The sequence below is a fragment of the Crinia signifera genome, chromosome 4 (genome assembly GCF_055691185.1).
Source record: "Crinia signifera chromosome 4, ASM5569118v1, whole genome shotgun sequence".
In the NCBI taxonomy this organism is placed as follows: Eukaryota; Metazoa; Chordata; class Amphibia; order Anura; family Myobatrachidae; genus Crinia; species Crinia signifera.
Window position 1 is genome coordinate 332,740,191 of NC_139220.1, and position 21,635 is coordinate 332,761,825.

At 51.4% G+C, this 21,635-nt stretch overlaps 1 pseudogene across 1 annotated transcript in view; it reads right to left on the reverse strand.

Moving 5' to 3' along the window:
* Window positions 1-21,635, reverse strand: part of LOC146076005 (uncharacterized) — a 59,003-nt pseudogene that overhangs the window by 32,297 nt on the left and 5,071 nt on the right. The gene's annotated exons all lie outside the window — the stretch shown is intronic.

Sequence of the window (21,635 nt, forward strand, 5' to 3'; positions counted from 1 at the left end):
GTGCACATCTTATGATTGCAGATCTTTCTAGAGTCCGGGCACCTTTAGTACAGGAGGAGTGCTGCTTCTGTCCCCAATCCTCCCCCTCCCTCTGCTGCACCTCTGATAAGTCTGTGTTCTCAGCCCGAGTACAGGATGAGATTAGTGCAGCCCCCCCGTCCTCCCCCTCCCTGCTGCTGCTGCACCTCTGATAAGTCTGTGTTCTCAGCCCGAGTACAGGGTGAGATTAGTGCAGCAGTCCCCGTCCTCCCGCTCCCTGCTGCTGCTGCACCTCTGATAAGTCTGTGTTCTCAGCCCGAGTACAGGGTGAGATTAGTGCATCAGTCCCCGTCCTCCCCCTCCCTGCTGCTGCTGCACCTCTGATAAGTCTGTGTTCTCAGCCCGAGTACAGGGTGAGATTAGTGCAGCAGTCCCCGTCCTCCCCCTCCCTGCTGCTGCACCTCTGATAAGTCTGTGTTCTCAGTCTGAGTACAGGGTGAGATTAGTGCAGCAGTCCCCCATCCTCCCCCTCCCTGCTGCTGCTGCACCTCTGATAAGTCTGTGTTCTCAGCCCGAGTACAGGGTGAGATTAGTGCAGCAGCCCCCGTCCTCCCCCTCCCTGCTGCTGCTGCACCTCTGATAAGTCTGTGTTCTCAGCCTGAGTACAGGGTGAGATTAGTGCAGCAGTCCCCCGTACTCCCCCTCCCTGCTGCTGCTGCACCTCTGATAAGTCTGTGTTCTCAGCACGAGTATAGGGTGAGATTAGTGCAGCAGTCCCCCGTCCTCCCCCTCCCTCTGCTGCTGCACCTCTGATAAGTCTGTGTTCTCAGCCCGAGTACAGGGTGAGATTAGGGCAGCAGTCCCCCGTCCTCCCCCTCCCTGCTGCACCTCTGATAAGTCTGTGTTCTCAGCCCGAGTACAGGGTGAGATTAGTGCAGCAGTCCCCCGTCCCCCCCTCCCTGCTGCTGCTGCACCTCTGATAAGTCTGTGTTCTCAGCCCGAGTACAGGGTGAGATTAGTGCAGCAGTCCCCGTCCTCCCCCTCCCTGCTGCTGCACCTCTGATAAGTCTGTGTTCTCAGCCCGAGTACAGGGTGAGATTAGTGCAGCAGTCCCCCGTCCTCCCCTCCCTGCTGCTGCTGCACCTCTGATAAGTCTGTGTTCTCAGCCCGAGTACAGGGTGAGATTAGTGCAGCAGTCCCCCGTCCTCCCCCTCCCTGCTGCTGAGGAATGTACAGCAGCACACAGAGAACGGCCAGAGCAGCCCCGGCTTCCGTGTGAGCTAAGTAACTATAAGGAAGCCCAGGGAATGTGAGGGCTGAGTGGCTGCTGATGTACAGGCTGCTGCAGCACACATACACATACCTGCTTCTGACCGTCACCTGGATCCCTGCAGATATCAGGCAGCACACCATACAGCAGCTACAGGGAGCAGTAAGCACTACCCTGCTGCTTGCAGACCCGCCCACCTGATCCCTGCACAGCAAATCACGAGCCAGCTTTGTTCTGCAGCGTCCAATCCACGACTGGCCCTGAGAACAAGGCAACAACCTCAAAAACAAGCTACCCACAACTAGCAGGAAAAACAAGCGAATTGGGAAAAACCAAGCAGAATTATAAGCGGAATTGGCCACACTGGTGCACTCTTATGCAGGTCCCAGCTATCATTGCACTTCCTGTTTGTGTCAGTCCCCACCCCCTTTTTATTCTAGAGAGGTGTATATATGGTGATGCTACAGTGGCCATTTTAACTAAGGGCAAATCCAAGATGGCTATATTTACAGTTCTTATATAGCGCAGCATATTCTGTTGCGCTTTACAATTGCAAACTACAGTGATTAAACAAACTGGGTAGATACAAACTGACATGGAGGTAGGAGGGCCCTGCTCGCAATCTTACAATCTATAGGGATAATAGGAGGGATATATAAGGAAAGAATTCCATAGCATGGCAGTCCCACCAGTAGGGTTACCACCCGTCCGGGATTACTCCGGACAGTCCGGTAATTAAGACCGGCGTCCGGAGTCCGGACGGGTGGCTTTCCCGGACTATACATAGTCCGGGAATAACCCGCCCGCCGCCGCCGCCCCCTCGTCTCCCCGCTCCCCCGCTGCCCTGCTCCCGTCCCCTCACGTCTCCCCCGCTGTGTATGCGGGAGAGACGTGCTGCTGCGGTGCTGCATATGCTGCTGGACCGCTAGCCAATGGCCGCTCGCGGTCCAGCAGCCACCAGTTGATTGGCTGCTGGACCGCGAACGGCCATTGGCTAGCGGTCCAGCAGCGGGAGTTAGAAATAACAGCACAGCAGCACGTCTCTCCCGCGAATACAGCGGGGGAGACGTGAGGGGACGGGCAGGCAGGCACAGGCACACTGACAAGCCTGCCTGCCTGTCTGCCTCCCGCAGGCGGGGGAGGGGGTTTCTATCCCCCTTGGCAACGAGCACACTGGCACAGATCAATCCCCCTCGGCAACGAGCACACTGGCACAGATCAATCCCCCTCGGCAACGAGCACACTGGCACAGATCAATCCCCCTCGGCAACGAGCACACTGGCACAGATCTATCCCCCTTGGCAACGAGCACACTGGCACAGATCAATCCCCCTCGGCAACGAGCACACTGGCACAGATCAATCCCCCTCGGCAATGAGCACACTGGCACAGATCTATCCCCCTCGGCAACGAGCACACTGGCACAGATCTATCCCCCTCGGCAACGAGCAGAGGCACAGATCAATCCCCCTCGGCAACGAGCACACTGGCACAGATCAATCCCCCTCGGCAACGAGCACAGAGGCACAGATCTATCCCCCTCGGCAACGAGCACACTGGCACAGATCAATCTCCCTCGGCAACGAGCACACTGGCACAGATCTATCCCCCTCGGCAACGAGCAGAGGCACAGATCTATCCCCCTCGGCAACGAGCACAGAGGCACAGATCTATCCCCCTCGGCAACGAGCAAATTCAGTCCACCTTGGCATCGGCATGAAGCCCCTGGCATTGAGCATATAGGTAAGTGGCACTTATGTGTCAAATGTGTATGGTGTGTTATACAGTATGTCATGGGCATTGCGTAGTGTTATATAGTATGTCATGGGCATTGCGTAGTGTTATATAGTATGACATGGGCATTGCTTAGTGTTATATAGTATGACATGGGCATTGCTTAGTGTTATATAGTATGACATGGGCATTGCGGTGTTATATAGTATGACATGGGCATTACGGAGTATTTATTTGTAATGGGCATTGCGGTGTTATAGTATGTCATGGGCATTGCGGTGCTATATAGTATGTCAAGGGCATTGCGTAGTGTTATATAGTATGTAATGGGCATTGCAGTGTTATATAGTATGTAATGGGCATTGCGGTGTTATATAGTATATCATGGGCATTACGGTGTGTTATATAGTATGTAATGGGCATTGCAGTGTTATATAGTATGTAATGGGCATTACGGTGTGTTATATAGTATGTAATGGGCATTACGGTGTGTTATATAGTATGTCATGGGCATCATGTGTGGGCTTATGAGTAATCGGAATTACAAAGTTCATTAAAACGTGCAATGGGCATTACGGTGTGTGGCATAAAATGTAATGGCCATTATGGCATGTGGTATACTATATAATGGGTGTGCGGTGTGTCAGCATTATGACAAAAATTTTGCTGCGCGCCTTCGGCGCGCACTGTCCATGTTGTCCGTCCTGTGCAAAAATTTTGTTGAATCCTGGCATAATGTGTAATGGCCATTGCAGTACATGGAATAATACATCGTGATTGGCATCACGATGTGTGGCATAACTTGTAATGGCCATTATGGCATGTGGTATACTATATAATGGGTGTGCGGTGTGTCGGCATTATGTCAAAAATTTTGATGCGCGCCTTCGGCGCGCACTGTCCATGTTATCCGTCCTTTGCAAAAAAAATGTTGAATCCTGGCATAATGTGTAATGGCCATTGCAGTACATGCCATAACACGTAATTGGCATCACGATGTGTGGCATAACTTGTAATGGCCATTATGGCATGTGGTATACTATATGATGGGTTTGCGGTGTGTCGGCATTATGTCAAAAATTTGACGCGCGCCTTCGGCGCGCACTGTCCATGTTGTCCATCCTGTGCAAAAATTCTGTTGAGTCCTGGCATAATGTGTAATGGCCATTGCGGTATATGGCATAACACGGAATTAGCATCACGATGTGTGGCATAACTTGTAATGGCCATTAATGTATGTGATATAACATGTAACTGGAATTATGGTATGCAAAATCAAGAATGAAATGGAAGCAAAGGTTTAAAAAAAAATCAACATAAGGCGGGTCTGGGGGCGGGTCTGGGGGTGGGGCTGGGATGGGTCAGTGGGTGTGTCAAGGGGCGGGCCAATGTCCGGGAATCTCTCAACAAAAAGGTGGTAACCCTACCCACCAGATTACAAGTGTAACCACCTTTTAATTGCAGGTATGTGGCTACCACATAGACTATACTGATATTACACTTCTTTCCTTTTAGGGCTCTCAAATGAATAGAGGTACAGCGAGTTTATATAAAAAAGGGTAAGTTTACTTTCTTAATGTGATGAATATAACGTTACAATGCAAACGTTTGAATTCAATAAATAACTTTTTCATAACATACGGCTTCAAGCATACCTCCCAACTTGTGTCCGGATGAAATAGGGACACTCGCGCGGCGAAGCCGCGCGAGCGCCCGGAAAGGGGGCGGGGCGTATGCAAATGAGGGCGCAGCTTATGCTAATTAGCCGCGACCTCATTTTCATACGAGAATAGACGCTGTGCGCATGCACAGCGTCTATTCTACTAGATTGGGGGGTCTCCCAGCTGCCACCCCCCGCAGCGGGACAATGCCTGCCGCGGGTGGGACGTCGGGACAGGACCCGAAAATCGGGACTGTCCCGACGGAATCGTGACAGTTGGGAGGTATGCTTCAAGTAATGACTTTAACATGACACATCAATAACTTCATAGAACAAGCAGAATATAACTTCAGTAGGTAACTTTGCATGACATATATAACCTCAATGAACAACTATACTCTCTAAATTTCCTATACATATATTAATGCATGCATTTACACAAAAAGTTACCATGCGCTGGCCAGCATAAAAAACACTGCATATAAATATGTTTGTTGGCGCGCGTTGGGGCCGTTGGTATGCTGAAGGTGTGAATGGGTTAATAAGCAACCTGTCTAAATATAAGTCTCTCCGCTGGTCTTCACTAGGTGTTCCTAGCACTGTAGAAGTCTATGTCTCTGTCCCTATGATGTGTGATATTTATTTATTTATTTATTTATTAACAGTTTCTTATATAGCGCACACATATTCCGCAGCGCTTTACAGAGAATATTTGAACATTCACATCAGTCCCTGCCCCAGTGGAGCTTACAATCTATATTCCCTACCACATGTACACACACACACAGACATTCTAGGGTTAATTTTTTTGTTGGAAGCCAATTAACCTACCTGTATATATTTTTGGATTGTGGGAGGAAACCGGAGTACCCGGAGTAAACCCACGCAAGCACGGGGAGAATATACAAACTCCGCACAGTTGGGCCATGGTGGGGATCGAACCCATGACCTCAGCGCTGTGAGGCAGTAATGCTAACCATTACACCGTCCGTGCTGCCATCTTTGTGTGATATTAATCACACAAAGTATCTGTATAACTGAGTTTAAATACAATAGTCTGGCTTTCCCTTTGAGAATTGAAACTCTCTATCTTTCTCCTATAAATAGGAGCGAATGGCGATTAGCCCAAGAGAGAGCATAAACGATTAGGCTGGGATCCCAAGGCCAGGAGGTGTGCCCCTTTGTATTACGGGGGTTAGGTAAGGGGCAGTTATATAGTAAGGAAGGGATAGGGGGGAAGGTGAGAGAGGGCTATAGGGAACAGGGCCCTCCCCAGGGGCGTATACCCATACTTAAGGGCAAGGCAGGTATAGGGGGAGGATCAAAAATTGCAGCAGGTGAGGCAGAGAAGATTGTTCTACTACTCACAGTCAGCTTCAGCGAGAAATCAAGTTATGGACCGTCCAAAGAGAGCCAGGGAAGTGCCTGCCAAGTACCGTGGACCAGAACAGCAGCGGAAGAAAGGAAAGAAGGCTTCAGCAGCAGCGGAGAAAACAGCAGCGGGGGGACGGCAGGATCCTACCGAGGGAGATGCCCGGAGACAGGAGGAAGGTCAGCGAGGAGAGCAAGCCACAGCCGGGGCACAGATGCAGAATACGGTATGTACAGGGGCGCACTCACAGCTGCAGCGCAGCCTGTCCCCGCCGTACCCGACGCCTAGCAGCAGCAGGCAGGAGTCTGCATGCGGTCCCCTCCGCACCCAACCCGAGACTTTACCAGCAGCCGCACAGCTCCCCCCGTTAGCCCCGCAGTACCAGTCCGTCACAGCAGGGGGGGAGCAGCGGGAGTACATGGAGCCGGACCCCCGTCACCAGCCTCCGCCGCCGGACATCACAGAGGGCTCGGTGCTGAACCTCCGGGAGGAGGCAGCACAGTATAGCAGCGCCCCCCCTTTACGGCCAGCAACAACCGTCCCCAGCAGGATACGGCAAGCGCCCAGCTCCCAACGGCAACGCAGCCGCAGTGGGACAGGGCGAGCGGGCAGCAGGGTCAGTACCAGGCGCCGGACCCCCGTTACCAAGTCCCGCTGTCTGACAACAGCCAGCTCTCATCGGCGCCCACCGGTCACTATGGCCGATCTGCGCCCAACCCCTCCACTGCCCTCGCTCGGTCACCAGAGCTTTTTTCACCCTGGCCAGGAACACAGCACAGCCATCCCCCCTCTCAAAGCACCCAACATGGCGTCCAAGCCCCCGGGCATAATCAGGAGTGCCTGCCCCCCTCCTCCAATATCAGCCAATCAATAGCTCCATTGTATGCAAATATCCCCACAACACTGATAGCAGCTGCTCCCCCTAGCGGCCAGCCAGCGGCATTGCACAGCAATCACCAAATGCTGGGTAATGGTTATCAGACAGGGCAGCAGGGGTCTCTTCAGACACCTGGGATACATGGGTATTACCCAGGGCAGTCACAGCCGGGCAACCCACCCATGTTAGCAGCCACGCAGCAAGTCTTATACACAGGGCATCAGGGTGGGCCGCATACGACACATCAGCCCACACGCATACAGCACCACAACCCTGAGCACATCTCAGCAGCAGAGCCCGCTAATAGGGACACATCGCAGCCAGCGCCTTGCGCTCCATACCAATTCGGGGCGGCTGGGAATTTTCCCCAGCCAGGCTCCGCTCCCCTGCATCCATACATGCCATGGCAATATTACCAGCAACAGCAACTGGGCCACATGCCATATGGCCCAGCACGGAGCATTTGGCCCTTACCCGAGGCACCCGCGCAGGCAAGCGCAGAAGCACCCAGGGGCATGGCCGCAAACAACTGGAGACAGGCTAACCCCACGCAATTCATGCCGGTGCCCTTTCAGAACCCAAACGCATCAGCAGCATCTGGCCAATACCCAGGGCTTCAACCTCAAGGACAACACGGGTGGGGGCAGAGCGTCCGGCAAGCGGCCACTATCTCCGGCACTTACCCTTCAATGCCAATGCAGTGGCCCTACCCCCAATTGGAGCATACACGGCAAACAGCGACATCACCGGCACAGCAGCAAGGGGCACTGCAAACCAATGGATACTCAGGCCAAGGGGACACAACGAATTGCCTGCCCCAAGGTCATCCAGGCACGGCGACTGACAGCAACACCGCACCACCAAACGGAAGCCTGATACCTGCCTAGGAGCAAGGGGCTTTAAGCATCATCACGCCAGCAAGTGCGAACCTGATATCCGCTGGAGAACAGCAGACAGCAACAACAACCGCTTCAACTGAGAAGGGTCAGAACAGTTCGGGAGAGGACGAGAGCAGTGGTGAGTCAAATGCGGGGTCCTCAGACTCTGATTCCGATACGGGGGGCATTGATAGCGAGGCAGAGGCAGCCAACCCAGGACAGGCCAAACTCTTAAAAATGCTTAGTAAGATGAGAAAAAGGGAAAAGGGCAGTAAGAAGAAGAGTAAGAAAGCTAAGGCCAAAGAGTCAGAGAAGGAATCTCTTACATGTGCCTCCACAATTATTGACAGTGGGGTGCGTAGCGCAGCGGCAAAGGACATAAAAACTGGGAAGTACGTAGACATATTCACTATGACAAAGGAAACGAGGAAAGCATGTGAGCTGGCAGCTAACAAGGGGCCAGCAGCAGAAGCCGCGTACAAGACGTACAACAGATGGCTAAGCGGGATGTACAAATTTGCAGCATGTTACCTTAAGACCAGGCCGGGAGAGAACATGAATGTGCTGATATATATGAACATGATACACGACATGGTGGAGAACAGCAAGGCAAACACATGGAGGGCTTATGATGAAGCCTTCCGCAAGAAGCACAGTGGCCGGAAAGTGCTTACATTGGGAGAGAAGGATGTAGAGATCTGGCTGCATGTGACACAGCCCAAGGAAGAAGAGCAGGACAGCGAGCAAGGGAATTGGACAGGGAGGCCTAGTTTTCAAGGGAAATCAAAAGGAAAATGCTTCGCTTACAACAGCACCCAATGCGCAAGAGGCCAGCAGTGCAAGTTCAGGCACGTATGCTCACAATGTGGGAGCGGACACCCAGCGAAGTAATGCGGTAAAAGAGCAGGCGGTTTACCTGGAGGCAAGACAGACGGAGCTCGTCGGTTTAAGTAAGGCCACTACTCCAGTAAAATTGGACAGCATGCAGAAATGGCTGGGGTGGTACCACAAGAGGGAGGAAGCAGAGTTTCTAAAAATAGGGTTCAGGGATGGGTTTAAACTGCCCATTGAAGGGGAAGTCCTAGGTGCAGTAAAAGAAACAAATTTGAAATCTGCCAGTGAATTCCCATTCATAGTGGGGGAGAAGGTCCGCAAGGAGATGGAAGCAGGGCGCATAGCAGGACCCTTCCCAGAACCCCCTTTTCAGCATTTAATAGTGTCCCCAATAGGAGTGGTCCCAAAAAAGACACCCGGGAAATTCAGGCTCATCCAACACATGTCTTACCCAGCAGGAAGATCAGTGAATGACGCCTTGGACAAGCAGCAGTGCAGCGTGGATTACCAGTCGTTTGAAGACGCACTCAAAATAGTGCGCAGCTGTGGGGTGGGGGCCCAATTGGGGGAGATAGACATTGAATCCGCCTTTAGGCTCCTCCCCTTTCACCCGCATAGTCACAGATTCATGGGTCTAAAGTTTGAGGGCAATTATTATGTGGATCTTTGTTTACCCATGGGCTGCGCCATTTCATGCGCGTTCTTTGAAAAATTCAGCACGTTCCTGCACTGGTGCATTGAAGCGGGGACGGGTTGCAGGACAATTGCGCACTATCTGGATGACTTTCTTCTGGTAGGCCAGGCAAACACGGGCACATGCGAACGTCTGTTAAAATGCGCTCAGGCGCTGTTTCACACTTTTGGGGTTCCCATAGCAAAAGAAAAAACAGAGGGGCCTTCAAACAAACTGTCATATCTGGGAATTGAAATAGATACCACCGACAGGCTGTGTAGATTACCAGAGGACAAGGTTGCTGGCCTTATGAGGCAGATTGGAGAGCATGCAAGAGCAAAGAAGATTACCCAAAAACAGCTCCAATCGTTGCTAGGGTCACTTAATTTCGCATGCAGAGTGATCCCAATGGGCAGAATCTTCTGCCGGAAACTGGAAAGGGCCACAGCAGGGGTAAAAAAGCAGCATCATCTGGTTAAATTGACAGAAGAAATCAGAGAAGACATGTTTATGTGGGAAACATTTCTAAAGGAATTCAATGGTGTTCGCATCTGGCCAGCACCACCTGTGTCGAGCAAGAAACTGCAGCTGTACACCGATGCGGCAGGGTCTTGCGGTTTTGGGGCATATCTCGAGGGGGAATGGTGCGCATCCAAGTGGCCGCAGAGTTGGATCAAAGCAGGGCTGACCAGGAACATGCTGCTGCTAGAGCTGTTCCCGATCATAGTAGCGGTGGAGTTGTGGGGTAACAGGCTAGCCAGCAAGGAAATAACATTCTGGTGCGACAACCTAGGGGTGGTTCAGGCGGTCAACAAGCAGAGTATCTCCTCCCCGCCAGCGATCAATCTGATCAGGCATTTGGTATTGGTTTGCCTGCAGCACAATATTAACTTTTGTGCCAAGCACGTCCCAGGGGTAGACAACATCATAGCTGATGCCCTCTCTAGGGGAAAATGGGAAGCCTTTAGGGAAGCAGCCCCCCAAGCGCAGCTTCAAGGGTTAACATGTCCACCTCATTTATGGCAGGTCGTCAAGAGGGAGTGAACAAGCTGGTGAAGGACTCGTTGGCGCCTGCGACATGGAGAAGCTACAGGGCAGCTTGGGAAGAATGGGGGAGACATAAAGCAGCAGCAAGGGAGGGTAAGCGGGAAAGCGAGTCAATAAAAGAATTCTTGTGGGGAATGTACAAAGACGGGAAGTCCAAAGCCCAAGCAAGGGTAGCACTGGCAGCCATCGCTTTCTTTACAAAGGTAGCAGGGGAGGAGGACATTACAAAGAGCTTTATCATCAGCCGGATGATGAAAGGTTGGGGCAGGCGGAGCCCAACGGAGCCTGATACTAGGCGGCCCATTACTGAGCCGATGCTGGGGCAACTCATGGTGGCAGCTAAAGACGTGTGCAGGGGGGTCTTCGAAACAGCATTGCTCAGGGCGACATTCGCAATGGCATTCCATGGGGCATTTAGGGTTGGCGAGCTGGTGGCCGCGTCGAAAGCTTGCAAGGGGTCAGGCATGTGGCGGGCAATGTATCAGTGAGCGGAACGGTGGTGGCCTGCAAGAGACACAGGTCTAAGACAGACCAGCAGGGCAAAGGAAAATGGGTGGCATTGCGGGAAGGAAGCAACCCAGAGACATGCCCCGTTAGGTTGGTAAAAGAATACTTGGCGCTCAGAGCCAACGAGGTTAAAGGAGGGTCTGAGGCCTTTTTGGTGCACGCGGACGAGTCCCCACTCACGGTATACCAATTTAAAACCCTGTTTAAGCGATGTGTGAGGGCCAACGGGTGGCAGGAAAAGGAGTATGGTACGCACTCGTTTAGAATTGGGGCAGCCACCACAGCGTTCGAAGCAGGTTGTTCGGAGAAAGAGATAAAATGCATCGGGAGGTGGCGCTCAGCTAGCTACAAGAAATACATCAGGTCAGGGAGAAAGGAAGTGATGCATAGCTAAAACCCTGCCGGGGTGGAGGATCTCCTGTTGTTGCAAATGTGTGAATTTGTTATGAAGGTTTGAGTCATAGGGTGAGGGAAGGTCACGGTAAGGTGGCGGGCTGCGGTTCTGGGAACCTAGCGTTGGCGGAAGTACCTGCGGGCCAGCCAAAGTGTGGCGTCAGGAAGCGGAGGCACCCCAAAAAGGGGGGTGCAGATCTCCAAAGGCCTGGCGCCGGGGGGGGGGGGCAAGTTGGGGACCCAGGTCGGTTACCGGTTTCAGTTGCGAGAAAGGGTCCATGGGCAACCCCCCACGGTCGGCTTGATTCAGTTACGTTCGAGGGCTGGTGGACCGCAGTGCTTTCTTTGCCACATAAGCGAGTAAGATTATATTTGTAATCTGATTAATAAATGTGACCTTTAATTCGCCATAAATAAATGACTCTGTTTTGGTTATTCCAGGTGAAACGGGAGTAGGGGGAAAGGGAGGGGGGGGGGGGCTAGGGGGCGGGGTGTCGTAGTCTCTCTAAGGGTAGCATCAGACGCTCAGAAGTTTATTGCTTGGCTGTGAGCCTAGGGGCAATTGCTACAAAATCTCCTATTCAGTGCAGTAGGGAGCTTAAGCCATTCCTATACAGCTGCTGTCTTTAAATAGAGCTAACATAAATGTCTGAGATTCTTTGGTGTTATAGTGCATAAAGAAGGTTAGCTCACCCTTCTGGCAGCTGTGATTGTCTATATGGGCAACTGTCTCTCTTCCTATCTTCCTCCTTCTCTTCCTGCTTTAATGTCTTGGATCTGCCTGCCTTTATTCTTGCATACCCAGCCTAACGTGGCACCTGTCACCTTGTCCCCCACCTCCCATCTCCCGCAAGGTACTGCTGTTAACACAGGCAGACCCTGGGTGCGGAGGGGAATGACAGAGTGCTCCTGTAGGTGGTTCAGGAGCGCTACCTCTGGCTTGGTAGTTATTGACAGTGTCCAGTGTGGGTGACAGCGGGGCCCCCCCCTTTCTTTTGTCGGCGCCTCCTCCCGTCTCCCACTGGTGGCCGTCAGTGATATGAACGGCACCAGGGTGTAGAGGGGCGCGACAGGGGCGGCTCTATGCTGGGCTGGATGGTGGCTTTCAGCTGGGCTGGGCGGCGGCTTTCGGCAGGGCTGGGCGGCGGCTTTCGGCAGGGCTGGGCGGCGGCTTTATGCTGAGATGGGCGTCTCTCACTCTACCTTTCCCCGGCTTGTGAGGGGCTGGTGGTGGTAGGCGGCTCCTTCCCTCGCTGTTCACGCCTCCTCCCGTCTCCCGCTGGTGGCCGCCTATAGTGAGGGCGGCACCAGGGTGTAGAGGGGCGTGACAGCGGCAGCTTACTGTTTGTACTGACTTCTCCGGCAGTGAGGTGCTGTCTGCGCTTCTTGCTTCACAGTGAGTACCGCTGGTGGCCCCTCTGCTCCCCTCCCGTCTCCCGCTGGGTATCGCCAATTGCTGAAGCGATCCCAGGGTGTGGAGGGGTGCTGGTTCTTCTCTCTGCTGCAGTTGAAGTGTAGCGATGGGTGGTGGTAACAGCTGACGGGCAGCGGGGAGGCGCGGCACTTTTCTTCCGGCTTGAGCAGTGGTAAGAACCGGCTGGGCAGCTAGTGTGTGTGGTGCGCTGTCACTGTAGCAGCGTGATTTCTTCAGCGGGCGATGTGCTGTCGGTGTCCCTTCAGGTCACACGAAGTTCTAGCTGCCGGCGGTGAGATACTTGAGCTCCGGCTCAGCAGCGCTGGCACTCCTAAATGTTAGGTGCCGCTTGCCTGGGACTTCTTCCCCGACTCCTCTCCAAGGAGCTCAGCCAGCGCTAGTTACAGCTCAAGTGTTTACAGCCGCGCTGACTGACTCCGTTGGAGGGCTCTGGAAGGGAGCAATCAGCTGTGTCCGTTAGCTGTACTGACAGCTCTTTTATATTCCCTGCTGGGGGGTCAGCTGATGCGGCACGGGGACAGCTGTTCTCCCGCTCAGTCCACGAGAACAGCTGTTTTCCCGCACAAATAGTGTCCTCGAGGCCACTCTGGAGGCTTGCCTGAGTGACAGCTAACTGTATGTTCACTCAGAGGGCAGCACAAGTGCTAATGCTGCTTCACCAAAGTCTATGTGTTAATAATACATTTCACTGTCACCAATGTCTTTTGTAAAATAATTTAACCACAATACATATATATTGTAAAGTTTCCCATTAGCCATGTTGTTAACATATATAAGAGTCCATGCCACATTGTTTTGGACATTTTCTGGCAACTTGTACACTTCGGTTGCTCAGTGAATGTTACCACATTTGTGGAAAAGTTCATCACACAACATCAATTATGAGGCAAAACAGCTTATCACTTTTGTATGTACATTTCTTAACATATTTACAGGCATGTATATGTTACATTCTTCCCCTGATGATACAAGGCAATAGATGAACTTGGATCATCATAGAAATATTTATATCTTATTAATACACAGTTTGAGTATTTGCAAAGTAAGGCCATACTGCTAAGTTGGCAAGGGTAGGTCACTCTTGGAATATATGTGGGTACCCCTAACTGATCATAAGTGACAATGTTTGGGGGCCTACATGCTCTCTTGGGCCTAGTTGTGGTTACTTCCCCAAATGCTTCCCCATCCTCCAAAGTATAGTCACTGGGATAATTCTCTGTTACGTCCTCCTCTCCCACAACCCATTCTTCAGGGACAGGACAGTCAGAGTCATCTCTTATATATTTGGCTACATCTGTCACTCAAAGTGTGTCTGGAGCTGTAACGCTGGGTTGTGGACTTCCATCTTAATTTATGATTGTCATCACCTGTTTCAAACAGGGTAATTGATAAGAAAGGTGTTTAAGCACAGGTGATGGTAATCCATAAATTAAGAAGAAAGTCCAGAAACAGAGCAATGTGTCCCTCCTGGAGAGGGTCATGTTGGGAGGTATGCACCTCCCTCCCCCCCCCCCCATTTACGGCATCCCCACGATTAAATGGCACATGCAAAACACTGACATGGCAATGGTCGACAATGAAAAAGGTTGACAAGATTTATTTTTCACTTTTTCAATGTTTTCATATTAATTCTCATGTGTCGACATGGACACCAATGACGTGCCACACTTATGTCAACATTTACATGTGTTGACCGTTCTGTGTTGATTTTTTCTTGTGGTGATTCGCGGCATCCCCCGAGACCCCCCTCCCGCGATTTGCAGCACACCCCCCCGCAATTCGCGGCACCCCCGGTGACTCCCGTGATTCGCGGCCCCACCCCGTGACACACCCCCCCTCCTGCGATTCGCGGCAGCCCGCGACCCCCCCTCCCACGATTCGCACCAACCCCCCGGGCCCCCCCTCCTGCGGTTCACGGTGCCCCCCTACCGCGATTCCCCACCCCTGACCCCCCCTCCTGTCATTGCGGCAACCCCACGCCCCCGCCACCCACCCTCCCGCGATTCACTGCAACCCCCCGCGTACCCCCCCCTCCCACAATTCGCGGCACCCACACACCCCCACCCCCCCGCGACCCCCCCTCCCGCAATTCACAGCATCCACCCACGACCCCTCCTCCCGTGATTCGCGGACACCCCTCACCTCCTCCCTCCCCCCCCCACCCCCGCGCGCGATTCGCGGCAACCCCAGGATTAAATGGCACATGCAAAACACTGGCACGGCTTTGGTCGACAATGAAAAAGGTTGACATGAGTTTTTGAAGATTTCTTTTTCTTTTTTTGAATGTTTTCATATTCATTCTCATGTGTCGACATGGACACCGATGAAGTGCCACACTTATGTCAACATTTACATGTGTTGAACTTTCTGTGTTGATTTTTTCTTGTGGCGATTCGCGGCACCCCCGCGACCCCCCTCCCGCGATTTGCAGCACACCCCCCGCAATTCGCGGCACCCCCGGTGACTCCCCCGATTCGCGGCCCCACCCAGTGACACCCCCCCTCCTGTGATTCGCGGCACCCCGCGACCCCCTCCCATGATTCGCGCCAACCCCACGGGCCCCCTCTCCCGCGGTTCACGGTGCCCCCCACGACCCCCCCTACCGCGATTCCCCACCCCTGACCCCCCCTCCTGTCATTGCGGCAACCCCACGCCCCCGCCACCCACCCTCCCGCGATTCACTGCAACCCCCCGCGCGCCCCCCCTCCCACAATTCGCGGCACCCACCCCCCCCCCCGCAACCCCCCCCCTCCCGCAATTCACGGCATCCACCCACGTTCCCTCCTCCCGATTCGCGGACACCCCTCACCTCCTCCCTCCACCCCCCCCCACCCCCGCGCGCGATTCACGGCAACCCCAGGATTAAATGGCACATGCAAAACACTGGCACGGCTATGGTCGACAATGAAAAAGGTTGACATGAGTTTTTGAAGATTTATTTTTCTTTTTTTGAATGTTTTCATATTCATTCTCATGTGTCGACATGGACACCGATGAAGTGCCACATTTATGTCAACATTTACATGCGTTGAACTTTCTGTGTTGATTTTTTCTTGTAGCAATTTTTTCCCAGTGACAACTATGAACTATGTGCACGTCAACCTACACATCATCAACCAATTCTTTGTATAATATATAACACCTGTTCTGTTTTACTGTAGGTGTTTTAAGTCAGACCTTTTACTGCTACTATTACTGTTTATGTAAATGCATTCTGAATGACAGCAACATCCTACCATCCTTCTACAAGAATATATAACCAACTAGGTGATTCATCGCGCCCCGTGCCCCCCCCCTCCCGCAATTCACGGACCCCCCGTGCACCCCCCTCCCGCGATTCGCAACCCCCCCTCACGCAATTCACGCCCCCTCCCACGCTTTGCGGTCTCCCGCGATTTGCCGACACCTGCGCCCCCCCTCCCTTGATTCACGGCACCCCCGCGCCCCTCCCACAATTCACGGCACCCCTAAGCCCCTCTTTAGTCCCCCGTATACTCACACACCCCTATCACTACCCAGCTTCCTGCTCTCCTGAACCGTAACTTCCACCACTGGGGAGTTTGCTGACGCTGTTTTGCCCACATGCCCCTATCATGCCTCATAGCCCAGCCTCCTGCTCTCATGCACCCGAACTCCCACCCAGTAGGAGGAGACACTGACTAAGGGCCACCATCCTGTACTCCTGTACTGCCACGCTGGACCCTCACCCACTGGCAGAAGCTGCACAGTATCTCCCACCCTCCTCTTTAGTCCCCCTTATGTCCACACACCCCTATCACTACCCAGCCTCCTATTTTCCTGTGTCGTGACCTCCGCCAGTGGGGAGCTGCTGACTCAAAAACACCCTACTATACTTTATTGCACACACACACCTAAACAACATGCACACACAGCCCCCCCCCACACCCACAAATGTCACTGTACCATCCACACTATCAATGTACATCTTACTCTGTAACCGCTTTTTAATTAAACAAAACAATACACACCCCCTTCCACATCATATGCTCTCTATTTAACACATTTCACCTATAACTCAAGTTGCAATACAGGCATCTTACATACAATTCTAACCATCTTTCTCATATGCAAATGTTCACAAATTAAGGGGGCGCAGCCCCTTACGCCAGTGTGAAGAGCGCCCGTAGTGCGCGATGAATCACCTAGTCAATTGTAAAATCCCAATCTGCTACAGCAGGGCTTGGTGAAGGGGGTTCATCATCAATTTCACTCTCCTCAAGGCTTTTGGCAATGTCTCTTTTACAATCTTTGAAGTAACAGCCTTGGCCAATTTCGTCTCCATTCTCTTCTGGTTCTGTAGAATGATGTATCTGTGCAGTGTCATTTGTAGGCGTTTCTTTTCTTACAGGTTCTGTGTCTCTGTCTTTCAGGTCCTCCATTCGAGTATCCCGTCCAATGGGGAGAAGATTCTGTCGATGATGGGTCAACACAGCCCCTTCTCCATCCTCTCTCTGGATTTTGTATACAGGTAAGTTTTCAAACTTTTCTAACACCACAAATGGTTCTTCTCTCCAGCGGTAAGAGATTTTGAATTTTCTAGGGTGTCCCAGTCGTCGAAGTAGCACTCTATCTCCTGGGTGCAGGACATGATCACGTACTTTACAGTCGTAGTTGGTTTTGTTCTTTCTCCCAAGTTTGTCTGCTGTCCTTTCCGCCAGTTTATAGGCTTCCTGGAGTTCTTTCCGAAGGGTTTGCACATACTTTAAGTGTGAGGTATTTGATGGATCAGAGTTTAAAGTTCCAAAGCTGATGTCAATGGGGAGCTTCGCTTCACGTCCAAACATTAAATAGTATGGCGAATATCCAGTGGCATCACAACGGGAGCAGTTATATGCGTGCACCAGTCTGGATACATGTTGCTTCCATCGACGCTTGTCTAGTGGATTCAGGGTCCCCAACATATCTAATAGGGTTCTGTTGAATCTTTCAGGCTGGGGGTCACCCTGTGGATGGTATGGGGTGGTTCGTGACTTTTTAATTCCGCAGCTTTGACACAGTTCTTTGATGAGTCTACTTTCAAAGTCACGCCCCTGATCTGAGTGCAGTCTGTTAGGAAGTCCATAGTGAATGAAGAATTTCTCCCACAACACATTAGCGACTGTAACAGCCTTTTGGTTTGGGGTGACATATGCCTGGGCGTATCTGGTAAAGTGGTCAGTAATGACTAGAATGTTGCATTTGTTTCCTGACTCCACTTCCAGCGTTAAAAAGTCAATGCAGACTAGATCCATGGGCCCTTGGCTCTTTAGGTTTACCAGTGGGGCTGTTCTTCCCGGGAGAGTTTTCCTGGCGACGCAATTACCACAGTTTTTGCAATAGGCCTCCACATCTCTCCTCATGTCTGGCCAGTAGAACCGATCGGTTATTAATTTCAGAGTCTTTTCTATCCCGATGTGGCCATGATTGTCATGGAGAGCTCTCATTACTGTGACACGGTGCTTCTTTGGCAGCACAATCTGCCATTGGTTTCTCCCAGCTTCATGCCTTCGGTACATTACCCCTTTCTTGGTAATCAGGTTCTTCCTCTGTCTCTTTAATAGTTCAGCTTCTTTCCTAATTTCTGGGGAAGTGCTGGGACTGTGCTTGTGAGAGAAAGCGCACCTCATGCCTGGATCAGCTTGCTGGTCTTGCCTCAGTTGACTCTGTCTCACCTTCGGTAGCCCTTCCATTTCGACTTGGCTAATCCAACAGTAGGATAGTGGTAAGACTTGTGGTGGCAGTCCTAAGCAATCTGCATACCTCTTTTCGGGTGGTTGGTTCACTCCGATGCTGTGGCACATCCCCTTGATGTTACTTGCGGGTACTTCGATCCATTCATCTTCCCCTTTTTCTTCAGGTTGGCCCGGCATGCGGGAAAGAGAGTCAACATCCGTGTTGTTGACCCCTGGGCGATATTTCAGCGAGAAGTTGTAGAGAGCTAATGCAGCTAGCCATCTGTGTCCGGTAGCATCGAGCTTGGCTGTGCTTTGTACATAAGTAAGCGGGTTGTTGTCAGTGTGGACGGTAAATGATGCTCCATACAGGTAGTCATGGAATTTATCCACAATACACCATTTCAGGGCTAGAAATTCCAATTTGTGCGTCGGGTATTTTTTCTCGCTTTCGCTCAATCCACGGCTGGCGAATGACACCGGTTTTAACTCCTTCCCGTGTTCTTGGTACAGCACTCCTCCCAGTCCATCCAGCGATGCAGCAATGTGTAGGACATATGTCAATTCTGGGTCCACATAGCTGAGGACAGGTGCCTCTGTTAAGCATTGTTTCAAGGAGTTGAAAGCAGCCTTGCATGTAGCCGTCCACCGATCTCCAAAGGGTTCACTTGTCTTATAACAGTCTTTCTTTGACTTTACCCTCTTGTTAGTCGATGGGTATCCCTTGGTCAGATCGGTCAAGGTCACTCGTGATTGGCACAACCGGCACTTGTCAAGCGATAGTTTCAGCCCTCCTTCGATCAACCTCTCCAGCACTTTCAGCAGGCGTTGGTTATGCTCTTGAAGGGTTGTCCCAAACACGATGATATTGTCCAGGTACACGATGACTTCTCGATACACCATGTCACCCACGATCCTTTCCATTGTCCGTTGGAAGGTGGCTGGGGCTCCCTTGACTCCTTGGGGCATGTTCAGAAACTCGAAGAATCCCAATGGGCAGATAAAGGCTGTCTTTTCTCTATCTTCAGGTTTCATGGGAATCTGATAGAAGCCGTTCCTTAGGTCAAGCACCGAGAACCAAGCGCTCCCTTGTAAGCAGTCTAAGGCTTCGTCTATTTTTGGCACTGTATATTGGTCAGTTACTGTTCTCTGGTTTAAAGTGCGGTAATCGACGCACATCCTGATCTTCCCGCTTTTCTTGCGAGCTACCACAATAGGGGAGGCATAAGGGCTCCGGGACTCTATGATAACTTGGTTTTCTAATAGTCCTTTTAAGTGCTGCCTCACATCCTCGAAGTCAGCTGGCGCAATCCTCCTAGAACGCTCCCGGAAAGGGGTCTCATCTGTGAGCCTTATATTGTGTTCCACTCCCTTAGCCATGCCGAGATCCCACTCTCCTTCAGAGAAGGCTTGCTTATGCTTTTCAAGTTCTTCGATTAACATGGCTCTATCATTTGGTGTAATGTCGCTCCCCTCAAAACAGTCCTGAAACTTATCTTCCTTTGTCCCCACATAGAAAGAACTTGCATTTGCCTGCTCTTCTTCTCCCTCTTGCCACTTCTGTAACACCTGGTATATGTGGGTGTTTGTCCCTATTATGACAGGTGTTTCTCCCCTTTCTTTCGACAGGTCTGGGCACACCAAAGCGATTAAAGGTGTTTCTAAAGTGTCAGTCTCTTTTGATGACATCTTGTGCAAACTGAGGTTCACTTGTACATAGCCCAGATAGGGGTACTTTTCAGCACTAAGGCCCCATATTACAAGTCCGCTGAGTGGCTGAATAGGTACTTCTGACAAGTTCTTCTCATACCACTCCTCAAATATTATGGACACTTGGGACCCGCTATCCACTAAGATTCTACACGGCTTGTTGTTAATGGACGCATCCATGTGGAAAGTGGGCCCTACTAATCCCTCAGGTAATTCCCCATTCCACCAGGAGTTTCCCATGGCGCAGCAAGTAATCTCTAGGGGGCCTATGCGGGGTTCACAGACCTCCCTCTCCCGTTTCCCTGTTCTTGACTCTCTTGGCTCAGGCTGCTATTGTCTGTTCTCCTGCCAGGGTTTCTGTATGTGCCCCGGTTACATTCGAAAGCTCTATGCCCAAACCTTCCACAGTTAAAACACCCCCTGCCACTCCCCCTTCCTAATCCTCTTATCGGGGTGTTGACGTTTGGAGTGGGGGCCTTGGCATTCTGCTTTACAATAAAATCCTCTAATTTTTTATTTTGTTCTTCTAACATTTTAAGGATTTTGGCCTCAAACTCGCTACTTTCAGTGGCGGATTGCACCACCTTTACTTTTTTCACAGTTTTTTCCCTCATTTCAATTAGGACTTCGTCCTGCTTCACTTCCTTAAGTAAGTCATTAAAAGTAGGGGGAGGCTCTCGTATCCCTGAGCATCTTAACTTCTGCGCAACAGGGTCACTAGTTAATGCTCCTCTGAGAAGCTGCTTCATCCTGTGTTTGTCTACCTCCGTTTTCTCTATTCCTCCCTTATCCACTATTTTATACAATAACTTGTCTAGGCGGATCAGGAAGGTGCTTAGCTTCTCCCCAGGGTCTTGGAATGTATGGTATAGTCGGGACGTAAGGTCCCCTACGTCCTCCAGGGTCCCAAATGCATAATCCAGGGCCTCTAAATACGTTTCCAGGGTGGCATTGGGGCTACTGTGCCTGGCTGCCTGGATAATTCCCATGGCGGGGCCCCTCAAACTTTCTACCACCCTTTGCCTTTTAATTTTATCTGGGCACTGCCACTCTTCAGCTTGCTGTATGGCTGCCTCCTTCCATGCCTCATAGGCTTCCTCTCCCGTGGGTATTGGGATAATCCCAGAAAATATACGCAGCCTACGATAACTTCCCTCATAATGCCATCTTTCAAGTTATGTTACCACCCTGTCTACTATAACCTCAAATTGTCCGCCACTTACATTGGTGGTTTGGCTTTGGGTATCATTATCCTCTACATCCCTTTCCTCTTTCCCTTTGGTATTTGCATTAGTGGTGGGGTTTTTTGTACTGGCAGGCCCTTCTGGTTTTACTGGCCCTATTATATGCCATTTCCTCCCTGTTTCTTCGCTAGCTAAAACCATTGCCGGGAGTAAGCTGGGGTCTAACTCTCTCAGATTCTCTATGAGAAATGCCGTTACCTTCCCCAAGGCTCCCTTCCATTTGTCCACTATTTTTGGTTTAAGCATACCATACAGTTTGTCTGCTTGTTCTAGTACCTCTTCATCTGAGAACTCCGAAAAGTTTCCTGCTATTCCTAGGCATTTCCTAGGGTCCCTATCTTTTTGTATAC